Source organism: Eptatretus burgeri, chromosome 10 (assembly GCF_056783735.1).
Source record: "Eptatretus burgeri isolate ZD-2024b chromosome 10, Ebu_testis_v1, whole genome shotgun sequence".
In the NCBI taxonomy this organism is placed as follows: domain Eukaryota; kingdom Metazoa; phylum Chordata; class Myxini; order Myxiniformes; family Myxinidae; genus Eptatretus; species Eptatretus burgeri.
The window spans coordinates 5,754,681-5,771,587 of NC_140970.1; the positions used below are offsets into that span (position 1 = coordinate 5,754,681).

The 16,907-nt window shown below is 42.5% G+C and overlaps 1 protein-coding gene across 1 annotated transcript in view; it reads left to right on the plus strand.

The window, feature by feature from the left end:
• LOC147017877 (cold-inducible RNA-binding protein B-like) overlaps positions 1 to 2,402 on the plus strand; it is a 56,557-nt gene extending 54,155 nt beyond the window's left edge. Inside the window, exon 9 of the transcript XR_015062174.1 lies at positions 1,181 to 2,402. The gene's annotated coding sequence lies outside the window, so the exon portion shown is untranslated. The remainder of the gene's footprint in view (positions 1 to 1,180) is intronic.
• The last annotated feature ends 14,505 nt before the right edge of the window (positions 2,403 to 16,907 follow it).

The following is a 16,907-nucleotide window of genomic DNA, read 5'->3' on the forward strand; positions in this document are numbered from 1 at the left end:
AGACCGCTGACAAAGATAAAAACACCCATTTTCATTTATTGGGGCCATGCAGTGATCCTCTGTCACAAGTCTGAATATAATTGGCCCCGAACTGTGGGAGGAGTTTTGTGACAAACACGCAAATAAATAAACACTGGTCCATGAATTGTAGTAAGAATTTTTGTGGATGCAGTATACTGATGTTTTTAGTTTTTTTCGGTCAACCGCTGTATTCAAATTTCCAAGATGGGTATATCGATATGAAAAATTATACTGGTATATAAAAATATATATTACCGGACCCTAGGTAAAATACTATCGTACTTATGATGTTCAAACAGTTCTACAAACGAGATAGGCACAAGTACAAAAAGGTAGGTGTGTGTGTGTGTGTGTGTGTGTGTGTGTGTGTGTGTGTGTGTGTGTGTGTGTGTGTGTGTGTGTGTGTGTGTGTGTGTGTGTGTGTGTGTGTATATATATATATATATATATATATATATATATATATATATATATATATATATATATATATATATATATATATATATATATATATATATATATATATATATATATATATATATATATATATATATATATATATATATATATATATATATATATATATATATGTGTATATATATTATTCATATTTCCTTCTGTTGAAAAATGTAACGTAGACATGGTTTGAACTATTTTGAGTTTCTCAATCATATACATTTTTTTTATCAACCATTGTGAAGCTATCTGCTCAATGGAATGATAACAGGCCAAAAGATGCATGGCATCATATGTTGCGAGAAGGATTTGTGCTGGATAATTAAACTGTGAAAAATGATTCCATGACATAAATAACACATTCCAATGTCATAACGGTCTTTGGAATGTGAAATGCTACTTCTGCAATAATGTTTATTAACATTTATTCAGATGTACCTTGCCTACAGCTTAATGCTGATACAACTAAATGTACTGTATTTTATTTTTCAAACCTATGTTTAAGTCAGTCCCTTAATTTTGTCTGGTGTCTACAATACTACCAAGCAGAGACCCAGATACCTTTAATATTACAGTATTTTCATGCTTAGGTTGAAAGTTTTTTTTAGCTTATTATGCATGTGTATGCATTGTGTATGTGTGTGTATGTATATGTATATATATATATATATATATAAACACCCCCTTCCTTTTTCCATTTCAGGTTGCCTCTGGTGCTTTGATGAAACAGACTGGTGTAACAACACTAAGCTTTGTGACATCCTCGAATATTAAGAAACAGGACTGTTGTCTGGATTGAGGTCCAAATGCTGCTCGTCTTGTCCGTGGTGTGTTGTCTGTGTTCAGTGCTTCGACACTTTGAACATGTCACCTGGAACATTATGTAGAAATGTGGAGCAACATTCTTTACACAATTATTCATCGCAAGAGATGATAAAACAGCTCATCATTTTTTTGGTTCAGGGAGCATTTTGTAGGTATTGCCAATAATTTTCACCAGTGATACTGAGCAAAGACCAAGTAAAACCCCTCGTCTGTTGATTTAGCTTTGGGAGGAATATTTATGCTTATTAACCTCTGTTCAGTAAAAGGTGAAATTGTGCCATTTATTCTGGTGGAAGCAATGAGGAATCAACCTCTATGATGACGAGCCATATTGCCTGAAATTTACAAATTGTGCTCCAAAGGACAATTTTTTTATTCCAGACGAAATTGGAAAGAATCATTCTTCATTTCTTGGAATGGTTCAAATGATCATATGCAAATGGTATTCCCCCCCCCACACACACACACTAATTGGTAGCAGTGGTCTCTGTCATATGGTTTGTTGGGGAGTTGGAGATGCAACTATTGTGCTGGTTTCAAAATTGTGTACCTTTAACAAAGTTCAATCATGTTTGTGTAATTTGCAAAACTTTTTATCTTCTTACTATAATTCAGTCTGTCCCGAGGTACCGCAAAAACGGACGGCTCACCGATCGCAACCATTTTATGGGGTGTGTAATCCTGGGACCCCTTGGAGTAAAATGGGCATAAATATAACAACATGACCCCCTTGACTGCCCAGGAGGGAGCGGGTGCTTCTCATTATTTTAATTTAATAAACATTAATCACTTGTGTTTTATTTACACCAATGCCACCGAGTTTTCTCCGTGTTTTTGTCATTCTATATTTTGTTGCCAAAATGGAAGGTGCTGTTTACCCCAATATTGGTTTAACGATCTCAACTGCTTTCTCAAGGTTTGATATTTTATTTGTTTCATCAAATCGTTTCCCACCTTTCCCTCCTATATTGCATCACCAGATTCAACTTGTATAATGCCACCCTTTTTTCTGTCTTTCTAAGTTAAGACAACGTGAACAATTTTGGTTCGTGAATTATTTGGATAATATTTTGCAACAATAAAACATTTATCAATCAGAACAGCATTCGTTGAGTGAATTGTCTCACTTTGCTCGTTCATTCGGAACAAAAATACCATCATTAACTGAACGCGCTACTATTATGGTCCAATATACCCATGTCATCCATACACCCTGTAATGTCACATACATTGCCAATACCTGTAGCTTTAACAGGTATTGGTAAAGATAGTTAACAACCACTTTCGTGCACATTGAGGGTAAATTGCATTGATGAAGGTGGATTTGGAAGAAAAAAAAATTAAAACGATATTCCCCTTGATTAGTCGATCATACAGTGCCGAAAGAAATTCTACACCCACTTTCAAAATTTTCATTTTTATTGCCTTATATGCTGGAATTAAATTGCATTCCATCAGACTTTTTCCACCTTTATTTACACATCATAACCCACAACTTCCAAGTGAAAAACAAATTGTACACACTTCAGAAAATGAATGAACAAGCCAGGAGGCGACGATGGTTCGCGGGCATTATTGAACAATGCCACGATAGGTACAATTGAATTTGAGGAAGCCCTACCGTAAAAACCTATCTCTTCTGTCAAAATTGACCAAATCAAATCGGATTTTTTATATTTTGTACTTATGGACATTATGCACAGCTTCTCGGAAATGAAATTGTGAGAGAAAAAAGTTCAAGTGGGCGTGGGGCCGCCCACAAGGGGTGTGGGATGCCCCTCATACAAAAAGACACAACTAGACCATGATATCTAGCTTGTGTCCAAGTTTCATCAAGATCGCATCAAACGTCACAGAGCTATGCTCTGGAGAGAGTGACAAACAGACACAATGAAAATAGTGGTCACTGCTGGTGCCTGCGAACCAAAAATACAAAACTAGAATACCTTTGACCCTTGTTTTGGGGAATTTCAATAAATAGATTTTTAACAAACATTGCATTATAGATGTTTCAAGAAGTGGTGCATAAACATTGTTACTTTTAACATCTGTCAATTGTCATGTGACAGGGGAAAAAAATTGCCTCTGCAATTTAGAAAACGTGAAGACTGCAAACGGCTCGGAAATCAGGTATTATCAGCTTTGAAACTCGCAAAGAGAAACTCCTGACGATTCTAAAGCAAACCCAGTTCTCATTAAAATATCCAACTGCTTTAGAAACAGCTGCAAGGCCAAAGGAAAACGCGATCGCTCGTACGCTGCTGAGGTTAAAAGTTAAAACCTACTGTACCCGTGGTTCTGCATCTCCATCCTGGCCGTACTAAGGTGGTGTGTCACCCAAGCATTGATTATTGAAGTCATACATTCCAGGTGCACCCGACTGCATTAAGACATCAGTTAAATTTGTTTTTTCACATTTAAAAGGTAGTGGTTGATTTCCTGCTAAGCTTGCTATATCACCGGGAGAGTAGCATCCACTCCTGTGTGGTAAACACGGCCTGTTCCATGTTCCATACGAAGTTCCGCACAAAGTACACAAAAAGGAGAACCACAAAGGCTTATCTTTCAAATATAATTCTTTAAATATGGAATTAAAGCGAAAAATTAACAAAATGCAATTCAAAGATATAACAATCCAAAGGGAACACAAAATGTTGGCCAATGCTTTTCACTGCTCGGAATTCCAACATGAGGGAGTTCTGAATACGAGGTCTTGTTTTTCGGGGTTTTTTATATGTATAAATATCATTGATAGGTAGATAAGTTAAATAAAGCAGTCTTCTAAAAATAATATTGCACAACATTTTCAGCTGACAAGGCACGACCCGAGGGACCGCACCATCACGTAGCTCTGTCTGTGTCGGATTTTAAAAAAATGTGTATATGTCACGGTGATGGGTCATATGATGGAAGAACAAAGGGGGAAACGTGGAAAATAAAATTTCACATTTTCAGTGAGCCAGCCACCACCTGTTGCACTGCAGAACAACACGTGGCCAACGCAGACGAGTGACCCTGAACTTTGTTCAAGTCGATTGATATACAGTATTCAGTGACTGCAAATATTGTAGCATGCTCGTCAAGTGGCTTAAGCACTCCAACTAAACGGTTGATAAGAAACGACTCGCTTGGCATGGGTTAGCAATCACCGAACTGTCATATTAAACATACACCTCCTGGAGATGCCTGAAATGTCAAATATGTCCGAATTGGACAAATGAACACTTGTAGGAGTCGGGACTGCTTGTAAGTTCGATTCTGGAGCTTACATTTTGTAATTCTCCTTTGTTTCAGAGATACTCGTGGTGATCGCATGTGAGGAAATTAAATAAAGCAACAAACGCTGACATCTCTGGGCATTTATAATCATTGCAATATACCCAGCGATTCATAGCTATGATGAACAGGCATTCGATAATATGAGTGAGGAAAGTGAAAAAAAAAATGCTGCAAACAGTCCTCATGGTGCGACAGAAAATTAATAGGTTCCAACAAATCACTGGCTTTGGAGATTATAAGCACGTGGGCAAATAATGCTCTTTCTTCCTTGACTTCCTCAATTTTGTTTCCATCCTTTGTGGTAAACGTTCCTGCTGTTGACCACATCTATTGCTTAAGTTTCTTCATTGGAGCCCAAAGACTTGTGTTATTTGTTGAAATCCTCTGAAACAAACTACACTAATTCCTTGTCTCCAAACTGTCCTCTTATTGGTCTTGGATATTCTCAGGAAAAACCGCTTTGGCAACCATGTTTATCAGTTATTCTCATCCATCTGCAAATGGAGTGGTTAATTTGTCAGTGGTGTGTTTGAGATCTATAACATTCTTCTCCTGTTGCTTGACCTTTGCTTCTGTGAGCTCATGATGTTTTGCTTTGTTAGTGAGTAGATTAGCCATGTTCTTTGCTTCCTCTGCAAGGCATGCAAGCTCTGGTGCAACCAGGATTTGGGGCAGGCATCTGGATTTATTGTGATGCCAATAAGGCCTCCCTCCAGAACCACTTTCACCATCCAATTTATGGGGTACATACTTTCGATATGCAGCCGCCTATGACTTAACGGCTGAGCGGAAACCGCGAGTACGCACCGGCTAAATGCGGATCCAGTCAATGGGGCTGAACTTCCCATCTATCTAGTCTTACACCCTCAACCAAGCTAATGGAGGAAACGACAGCTTTATAGCTCTTCCACGAGCTGAGAGCATGTTTATTTTAAATTCAAAAAAAAAGGACGAAGTAAGCAGGTTGGAAATGGTTAACAGTTCAACAAGCACATAAATTTACAAACACAACCAAGCAATTGATGTATTTACAAACACATAAAACAAAAAACAAATAGAACAGCTTCTAACCCTTAACACTTATTCCCCTCCTCGAGTCTCACATATTTATCTGCACACAACATAACGCCAGCAGAATCATTTCGAGGAAATGTAGTTGAGAAGGAAAGAAGCTAAAGAGGCAGAGAAAGTCTTCGGGTCAACCTTTCACTCACCTCGGTCTGTGTTAACGGATGTGTGCTCATCCTGAAACGGGAAGAAAATGAGGAAGAAGTGAAATGCAAGTGAGAGTAGTATGTGCGATGCAAGCGTTGAGGAAACATGTGATGGTGTGAATGCAAACCTCAGGAAGATGGGACAAGAGGTCGATTGTTGATAGTTCTTCCAACAGTTATGTTCTTGTGAATCTAGGTAGATGAATAGGGGGTTCTTAGAGGACAGCAAGAGACAGGTAGTGTGTGTCAGTGGTGAAGCTATCTTCCTGGGGGAAGGGATCTCGAGGCTCTTTTGCTCTCGCACCTCTGTCTGTCTGGTCATAATGCCGTCTGTCCAATGCTACTTTGCCCAGTCTTGGCGCATCTTATCCCAGCTCCAGCACGATTGGTTTTGGCAGTCGACTTATCCTCGGCACAAACAGGCAGACAGCTTCTTATTGGGCCCCCAGTGCGTTCAACAGCAGCGAACAGTAGCATTCCGTCTTTTTAAGCCACTTGAGCAGGGTGGAGACTCAAGGGATCAAAGTTCGTGGGAGGTGGTGTTCCCAGGAGCAAAGGTCATGGATTGCCCTTTTACATGTGACAGCGCATCCTCGTTGGTGCATTCACCAGCCAACGCCTCCTTTGCTGTCAATCATCTTCAAGAGTCTTCCCCTGAGTCGACACTACTTCCTCCTTCAAGGGTTTTCCTGCCCAGTATGTTTGTAAACAGGTCAGGTCAGGTATGGGAGCATGTGCCAGAGCAGCGGGTTGCTGCATCCACTTTCCATGGGTACTCCAAGGGCATCCATTTGGCCATCCCCCAGGCAGATGTCCAGCTCAACCCCATCTTGAGATGCCGACCAACCTGCTGCAAACCGAGGCACGTGGTCGTCCCATTGGCGTCCTCCACTCGCGAGGCTCCCTTGCTGAGAGAATCGAGTGAACAGGATCAGCATCAGGAAAACGAGCCACATGTCCATACAACTGCAGCTGACGCTCATGGACAATGCAGGTAACAAATCTCATTGGAGTCTCAGCAACGCCTCGTTGGACACAAAGGCCAACCAGCGATAGCCATTGATTCTCCGAAGAGACGTACCAAAGGAATAACGTCTCCGTCTCGGATCCCCAGTCAGAGTCTCACAGACCCTCACAGACAATGCAGGTAACAAATCTCATTTGAGTCTCTCAGCAACCACATCCGACGAGCGATAGCCAAAGATTCTCCAAAGGGACCTAGTGCCAAAGGAATTAAGTGTCCATTTCAGATCCCTGATCATAGTCATAGTCCCACATCCTTAGAGCAAGACTGGAAGCACCAAGGACCTGAAGACTCGGACTTTAGTCCTGCACAAGTACCGACAGCGCCGCACCCCATTATCCAGTGAATCCATGACTCCCCAGGCCCGACCCAGACGTCTATTGACCTCTTGCCTTACAGCCAGCAGAGACATGAATATCACTGCCAAGGTAAGTGAATCTCTCTGTTACCTCAACATCCTCACCACAAACAGGTACAGACAAGATAGCAGCATCCAAGATATTATTGAAAGCATGGATCTTAGTTTTGACCCAGGAAACCCGTAATCCCAGCAGCTCCGACTCCTCATTCAGCACCTTGAGGTCCCCCAAAAGGATATCCAGAGTCTCACCAAATATGACAGCATGATCAGCAAAATCAAGGTCAGAGTTCTTAACATTCCCAAACGATGCACCGCTGCTTGATCTCTCTGACATCTTCCCCACAATACAGTCTGTACAAGTGCTGAAAAGTATGGGGGCCAGTACACATCCCTGATGAACTCCAAAAACAACTGGAAATAAGTCAGTGATGGTATCACCACATCTTACAGCACTCAGTAACAGAGTATAGTTCAGACATCAGATTGATCAGCTTTCGTGGCACCCCACGAAGACCAAGAATTCTCCAGAGGGCGTCCCGATTCACTGGATCAAACGCTTTGTAGAGTTCAACATAGGCTGCAAGCCCCTACCGAAACTCTCATCTGCATTCGTTCAGGAGCCGAAGGGCAAGGATACGGTCAATTGTTGACCCCTTTGGCATAAAACCTGACTTCTCTGGGTGCTGGTACTCGAGTAGATGGTGGCGAACTCCATCAAGAATTATCCGAGCAAAGACCTTGCCCAGCACTGAGAACAGTGTCAGCCATCGGTCGTTGTTGCAGTCCTGGCGATCACCCTTCCTTTTATTGAGAGGGACGACAAGGCCCCTCTTCCAGTAAGTTGGGATGATGCCTGTGTTCCAGGCAGAGCACAGAATTGCATGCAACAACATGAGTACAAAATCTCCACCAGCCTTGCGAAGTTCAGCATGCATGCCACAAATCCCAGAAGCTTTATCCAATTTCAACTGGTTCACTACAGCCTGTGTTTACACAAACGAAGGTGGATCACAGTTGATTGGAGGGTCAGCAATAGGGATAGTAACACCCCTGACATCAAACTCAATGGGTGGTGGATCAGCCTGATGCAGCCGCTCAAAGTAACCGGCCCAGCAGGCCTTCACTTCGGACTTCTCTGTGAAGAGCTTACCACCTTCCGCTCGAACTACAAGACACCAAGGGACTGGCTTGGAGGAATGCAATGCGCATATTTCCTTGTCATCATAATGAGAATCACTTGACCACAGGTGATGCTCTTCCTCCTCACAGATTCCTCCCACATAGGCCTCCTTCTCCACCCTCAGCGCATGCACAGTTTTATGCCTCCACTCCCTGAACAGCTCAGCTCTGCCATTAAGCCTGGCCCTGCGACTCTTGTCAATGGTATCTAATGTCCCTTGAGAGACAAAATTATTCTTCACCTTTCGGTGAGTTCCAAGACATCCACCGGCAACATCAATGATTGTGGTCTTAAAGGCACTCCACAACTCTACAAGATTCCCCAAAGCACCCAGCCTGTTCGTCCACTGCTCAGCAACCCTCTCATCCTTGAGCTTGCCAACATCCAGCCTTGGCTGGGATGGTACCATTCTCCCAGATGTAAGCTGCAACTTCAGAGTTGCTAGCACAAGCCTGTGGGCGGTATTGAGGAGCTGAGCACTTCGGTGGACCCTGCAGTTCTGAATAATCCTCCAGCGACCAGAAACAAGCACATGGTCAATCCCATTTGTCACACCACCAGCGTTGGAATACCAAGTCTGGCGATGAGCCTTTGGGTGCTGAAACAATGAACCAGCCACCCTAAGTCCATGATATCTTGCAAAGTCAAAGAACTTGGTGATATTCTGGGTCACACACAGTTCCAAACTCATGGGGACCAACACATGTCTCATAACAATAGCTATCAGTTCCAGTCGATGCATTGAAATCCCTCAAGACTAGAAGAGCATCTCGCCTGGGGCACTGATCAACCACAGACCCAAGCGTGGCATAGAATGTGTCCTTCACGGTGAGATCACTCTCCTCAGTCGGAGCATATGCAGACACCAGGTAAACGACACCCAAGGAGTGACAAATCCTTCGTGACATAATACGCTCATTGACCGGTGTTACCTCAATTATCTTTGGAGTCAGCTTAGTGTACACAGCGACAGTAACTCCTTGGGCATGGTAACCATCAGAGCGACTGGAACAGTCATCGGTGTAACCACCCACCATGATCTCGCCACTCTTCGGTTTCCGAACCTCAGAGAGTGCTGCAATACGGATGTTCAAACGCTTGAGCTCAGATGATAACAGAGACAGTTGATCATCCTCTCTTTGGAATGGGGAATTCCAGGCATCCACCTGAAGGGACCGCCTGAGGTTAACCCAAGGAGACCGTCGTCTGGTGTACGACACCCAAGCACCACCCTGACACACACTACCCCAATCTGATGTGGGAAGGTTACCTCGTGGTTTTCCTCCTGTCATCAAAGAGTGCGGGTCCTTAAGGCTTTGCCCCAATCCCGTCATCTGTTGAGCTGCCCTGCAGAGGGCAGCTGCACAGGAGGTACTCCCACGGAGTGGGCTTTAAGATTTCTTTGCGTTGTTTTTTGCAGAGTGAATGGTTTTACAGTGGTCGGAGACGCAGTTGGGCAGACACAGTTTCACCTCCGCAGACATAGTTGGGCACTAGATATGGATAGCCGTTGGCTCACAAGGAGCTGCTTCTCCCATTCTTTTGAAAGCAGGAATGTTATCTCCTCCATCATCTGAAATGTGATTGTTTGTGGTGCTGTATGAGAGGGTTAATGAAAGAATGGGAATTTGTTACGAATAACGGGTATTTTGGGGAAGAGGAGTAACCAAATTGTACTGTGTGGTGTATGAAATGGCAATCACTGTATCTGAGCCATGAATAAAAGGTTTGGCAGGAGAATAAAGTAAGAACAGGAGGGGTATAGAAGAGGAGGAAGACCTATCGAAACCCACACAACGCGTTTGTCCCACTCCCCTCTTTACAATGGGTGGGGCTTGTTTGGGCACACATTAACGATATTCCTGGCTCTGGAACTATTCCTGTCATGGATGTTCGTTCAGCTGGTGGCCGGTTTCATAACTGTCACAGTATCGTATTATTGGTGCAACTCGATAAGCCACTTTCAGTGACATTAACTGCCCCAGAATGCTCGGCATGTATGTGCAGAAACCCCTAGTAGCGAGGTCCATCGGAGTGGCTGGACATATGTGTGCCAGATTAGGATTGTCGCATGAAATGGCTCACAGAGTTTTTAAAGAAGCCCAAAATACTTGGAAACGTACCTGTCAGAAAGGGGTGTGCTTCTGCACAATGAAAGATTTGGATAATTTTCTGATCAACTCACCCAAAAAGTTGATATATTGCAGTCTGTACTGCAATATCTCCTGAAAATGCAGGCCATGAAAGGTTTGCAAGTTCAGAGACGTGTGTTCTTACCAAACCTTCATGCTGCTTACTACCGAAGGTCTGGGGTTTGTTAATGCACAGTGAAAGTTTAAAATGATGATATTTACTATTAATCATGTTTGGGAGGAGTGGTAGTTAACTGAGAGTGCCATTATAAATATATTTTTGTTTGGTTCCAGGGCCAAAAGATAAATTATACTCGAATAACAGAGTACCCACCCAACAGAGACGTGACAGAAGTAGATTTATTTATTAAATTTGTTAATTTCATCTGTATAAAGCAAGTTTACTCAGTGATTTGTCCTAATATTCAACTATTTATTTGCAGAAACGAGTTCCTGGGTCTTGTACGACAATTAACTATGCCTCGAACCCAGGGAGCACACAAACTTCGCGATTTTCAAGGACGAATTGTTGGCCAATCAGAAGATGGAGTCAGCCAGCAGAAGGGAGCTCAGAACCTTGGCATTCCGCTTTCTACGGTCAATCGGGTGATTGTGCAATTCACCAGCGAAGGCAAGGAATCCACAGCTTCCCGTTCTGGTCGATCTGGGTCCTCAGAAAGGTGTCTTCGAGCTGTCAAGCGGTTCATTGAGAAAACTCCCCATTTGCAAGGCAGCTGATGTTGCAGAGGAGGTCCAAGTTTGCTCAAGAACGGCCGTGTGGTACCTTCATCAACTGGGCTACTATGGGATAGCAGCAAGGAAAAAACCTCTTTTTCGACCAGCCAACATTCAAAGGAGAAAGAAGTGGTCTGACGAGATGGCCAACAGACCCTTGGAGTTTTGGCAAACTCATTTTTCAGATGAGTCCCAATTTGCTCAATTTTCTGACAGTGGACGCGTATGGGTCTGGAGACTTCCCAGTCAAGAGTTCTCTTTGAACCGATTGCAGTTAAATGTCAAACACAGTGGTTTTTCAGTGATGGTGTGGGGAGCAATCTGGAGTGCTGGTCGATCAGAGCTTGTGGAGTGTGTTGGCAACATCAACTCTACGATACACATTTCTATCCTTGAGGACGGATGTCTCCCAGTCTTCTCCACTGGTCAGATGGTCAAAAACAACACTGTTCATGGAAGATGGAGCTCCATGCCATACTCCAAAAAGACCAAAGAATGGCAGGACAGAAATGGGATCAATCGACTTCCCTGGCCAAGTCAGTCTCCTGACGTGAATTCCATTAAACACCTCTGGGCCATATTGGATCGAGCTGTGCGGAAAATGTCCAGGAAACCAACATCACCGGCAGAATTGCGAAACCTTTTGCATGAAGCCCGGGCAGAAATCCCACAAGAGAAATTTTCGGAACTTGTTAGTTCTATGCCTGAAAGAGTGAAAGCATTGAAATCTGCAAATGGCAAGTCTACCAGTTATTAGTGTATGTATTAAAATGGATCAAATGTTCAAGAAATAAATTCTTTTAAAATCACGGTGTCTATTTACTTCTGTCATGTCTCTGTACGAATGATCTTGTTCCAAGCATGCAACATGTTCTTCTGACACACCTTTATTTTGGCAGTGTATAGGCAACTGCCAACTGACTCAATCGCTCCCAAAAAAAAAAAATAACCTGGGTTATGTAGATGAAGCAAAAACAGATCCATTGCTTCGAATTCAAAACACTTCACTGGAGTGGAAAACGTGGGGACAGGAATATTATACTTGTGTACTTTAAAGTGTAGGGACTTGTAATACCCTCTCCCGCCTCGAGCAGCACTTCACTATACACATTTACATGAAGAATTTGCATTCCCCTTTCCCAAGATTACCGGCAAAGATAAAAAAAATTAAAAAAAAAACACCCCTGTACACTAATCGGTGTCATGCTGATTTTATGTAGTAAGTCTGAGAGTGCATGAGCTGTAGGGTTGGTCGGTACCATCTGGGGGGAATAATTCTCATCGTGATTTTTGGCAAGGTATACAACCCTAGAGTTAGAAAATATGTGATAGCATTGCATCGGTAGTAGCTTTTTGTGTGTTATCACCCTGTTTATATGCCTACCCGAAAATAAGCTTTTGTGCAAAATGGCCAGTACAAGGTAAGACATCCTACTTCAACTTCACAATATATTTTTTTTATCAGTCAAACATTAACATTGAAATTTGTCTCACCTTTTGCTAGGATCATTTGCTTCTCAACAAAAAGTGCTAAACATGCCTCGGTTGAAAGGTATGCCATTGGTGTCAATTTCCTATACATATATCAGTGTCTATTTCCTGTGTGATAAATCATACCTCCTTCAGAAAAGTATTTGTCTATCATTTACTGTGGAAAGTAAATAAAAGTTCTGGAACAATATAATTACATGGGTGTTTCGCAAATTTATTAAGAAATCCAAAAATCTAAATTTCTTCTTTGTATGTTGTATATAAAGATCAGTACAGCAGACAATGTTACCCCACCCCCCAAATGAAAAAAATACCTAATTTGGACGGATTTATGTAGTTTGGTCAATGAAACTTGACCTTGTTACAGAAAATGCAGATCGGATTGTACACCCTTCCTTCTGATGACAATCTTCAACTGGGTCTTTTTGATGTACTGCCACTACTGCCAGCCTCATCAGTAAGGCTTTCAGCTGCTTTCCTTTTCAGTCTCCAAATCTCTCTTCATGGTGAAGAGGCTTCAGCATTTCTGGTGATAGAAGATTTTTGGGACTTCTTCATCTTCAAGCTACTTGGCAATGTCTAAAACAGGTGCATGGTTTCTCACTTTGGCTGCTTCAAGTAAGGTTAGTCATGAGTCATAGCTTTGAGGACTGACTAAATGTTCATCATCTTCTTTGGATGCTGTCATGTGTATGATGCACTGATTTTTAGCAAATGCCTTGTACTGAGGCTTTTCCATTTTGAAGCAAAGGGGTTAGCTACGAACTTCTGGTGCAGAACTGTTACCACCACCACCACCACCACCAACACCAAAATACCTGAAACAGAAAATAAAATCGGATTAACATATCTGGTAAAAACATACCATACACAAAAATGATTATATTTATACATGATTTATACATTTATGTTGATGATTTGTACATTATATTCATACATAAAATCATGAACCTTCAAATCATTTTATATGTTTTTTTATCAATGTATTTGTAGCCTGTATGCAGGAAAAACTAAAAGTAACAAATTTTCCTTGATTTGCGGTATTTTTCGTTTTTTTTTGGGGGGGGGGGGGGTTGGGGTAACAATAATAACAATAACATTTATAATATACATCTAACTTAAAATATATTTTGTTATTTTAGTTTATGATTAAATTTTCTTCAAATTCACGTATTTAAACATGGTATCCATGAATTAGGGTATGGGCAAAAAACTTGGGTACCACTTTTTATGAAAACAAAATCATATGTTCTGCAATGTATCAGCACTGGACTCTCAGTGCCTGTAATTGCAAACACTAAATGCTAGGCTAGTTTTAACAACTGTTTTGAAAAGCAAATAACATGAGCAACATGCCTAACAATTTTCAAGAAGATATTGCCTATAATAAGAGAGAACCATTAGGTCTTCTTCTGTCTTCCACCGGTTTCAGAAAAGTTTATTTTGGGATGGGGTTACTAAACGGCTAATAACACACAAAAGGCTACCACCAATGCAATGCTATCACATAGTTTCTGACTGTAGAGATGTATAACCCTGCCAAAAATTACGATGAGCATTATTCCACTCGGTACCGGTGGCCAAAAATTACCGGGTCTGGCTCATGGCCGATGAATGTAATTGGTCCAGAACTGTAGGAATAATGTGACACACACACACACACACACACAAACTGGTTTGCGAATTATAGGAAGGATTTTTGCATCTATTGGCAAAGGTGTGTGTGTGTGTGCGTGTGTGTGTGTGTGTGTGTGTGTGTGTGTGTGTGTGTGTGTGTGTGTGTGTGTGTGTGTGTGTGTGTGTGTGTGTGTGTGTGTGTGTGAGAGAGAGAGAGACAACCACTGCCTGCCGCATCGCTCGCAGGAAATGGTATGAACCCGACACCTCATCCACGGATATTTGTCATATTTCCTATGCTTCTGATTTACATTTAAGAACAGAACAATTATGGTTAAGCAGTTTGAAATTACCACTCTTTTATCGAAATGCTGAAAATTATTTTAAAAAGACATTTTGAATCAGATTTCACGCAAGCAACGGCAGGTTAAAAGTGCCGGCGAGCGTAAGCTTGTCACTTACCACACACATGCACAAAAGGCCTCGTTTAACATTCTATAAATTCTTCCCAAAGTTCGGGATCTGATCTAATCTACCAAATTTTGAAATGCAAGATGACCGTCCTGAGACACCCCTCAAATTTTGCCATCATGGTTTTTCTTGTTCTTTAGGATTTATAGGTCTCTAAACAGGTGGGATGTTCTCATCATTTGTACCTATGGGACGTATCATGACTGCCCCTCACTAGATTTTCTTTTATGAATGTCAGTTTGTTTCTGCTGCAGGCTTTGGTTCGTTTGGTTTATTTTTCCGTATTGCCTCGTTTTCTGCATGAATAGAATACATTCTAATTTATCTGTTTTACTTGAGATTTTATTAGGATGTTTTGTTTGTCACCGTGAGGAGATGCGTGTGAAGGTATGGAAGGTGCGTGCTCGAGTTGATTTGGTGGAACAAAGGAACGAGGTTGGTGATAGGTTGTAAGGGTTGTGTGCAAATATAAACGTACTTTGTGTGTCGTGTTTTTCTTGGCTCTTTGTGACCTTTGAGGTTTTTTACTTCAATAATTCCCTCCTTGCGCTCGTTCCTGGCCAAAGTCCAACATCGTATTTATAAAATCACGTTACAACCCTTTGACTGTCTATCCCCTCAACAATCCGTGTCATAACATTGACACGATTGAAAAGTACGATGGAAATCTGTGGCTTCCTGCCAAGATGTGGTTTCTGCTTTATCTGAAATGAAGCTTTTTTGTGTGTGTGTGTAAGGTATTATCATGCTTAGGGTGGTGGGCTTGGAATCCTCGGATCCGGAGTTCAAATCCCGCTCGGCTGTTGAATTAATACCAGGTGGGGTTGACTCTGTCTGTCGTCCTTCCGAGGTCAGCAAAATGAGTGCCAGCTTACTGGTATCCTGTGTCGGAGTGGCGACCCATCCAGAATTGTACCCAATAACCCAGGAGACTGCTTTGGCACCACCAATGCTCTGCACAGAGTATGGTCCCAATGGATGGATGGATTATCATGGAAAGTACAATGTGGGGGAGCTGGGAGGAGGGTAAATTGAGAAAAGGAAGAGAATGGAGAATTATAATAGAAAAATAGTGCCGGGAGAGAATGGAAAATCATTTTGGGGAGGAAGGGGGATGACAATCATAAAGTATGTAGGCAGAGGTGGCATGAAATCCAGTTAGCCTGAATACAGAATGGAGGGTACCACTCCTTCCCCTGCACACTTCAATATATTGCACACAAAGCAAAATACTACTAATACTATTACGATTACTTTCATCCCACCCTGTGAGGTCAACATCATGTTGTTGCGGTTCTCGGAACCACATGCATCCAACATAAAGTGGTCTCAAGACAGTTATTCCATTAATACATGTGTAGATAGTCCCTTCCCTTTTGTCTAGCGGGACAACGGGTGTGCGTTGCAAGGATCTCATAGCTTGGTTTGCTTACATCCTTTCTTATTCGTTTCATTTCTAACTTTATTCCTACTCTTTCCTGATTATTCCTGAGGTAAATCTGAGCCATGTGCACCCTTCGCTGTGATGAGTCCTCAGCAAAGGCCAAGCAGGCATTACACCCAAACCCCTCGGTAGAAAACACAGCCTGCCAAATGCACACGCAGCGGTAATTTCCACCCAATGGGCAGGAAACACACCCAGCACGACACCCACACTGCACGGAACACGTACCGAGCAGATGGAAGAAACAGCACCTTGGAAAGGGGCGCTCGAACACCACATGAGCATTGACGGCACAGAGCTCCCGTCCTCAAGCGATCCCTCAATCGAGGCCGATAATAGAAAGGCAACACCATGCCACGTTGTTCATGATATGGGTGGCACGAACTTTTCAACCCATTTCTGGACGAATTATATCGATCGGGTTTCGCCCCACGCACACAATAGCAGAATCGAGCGGGGCTGCGATAGGGCAGAGGCATGTTGTACGGCTCGGGCCGTGTGGCACACACGGGGCAGGTGCGTTGACCAGCGCTGGTCAGAGCGCCCGAGCGGGCATGCAGGGCCGGCGCCGCTCTCGGCCGGTCGTCAGGGCATGGCCTGGGGGTTCTTGCAGGGCGATTCATGGTGCGGAGTTTGGTGTGGGCGATTCGTATCATG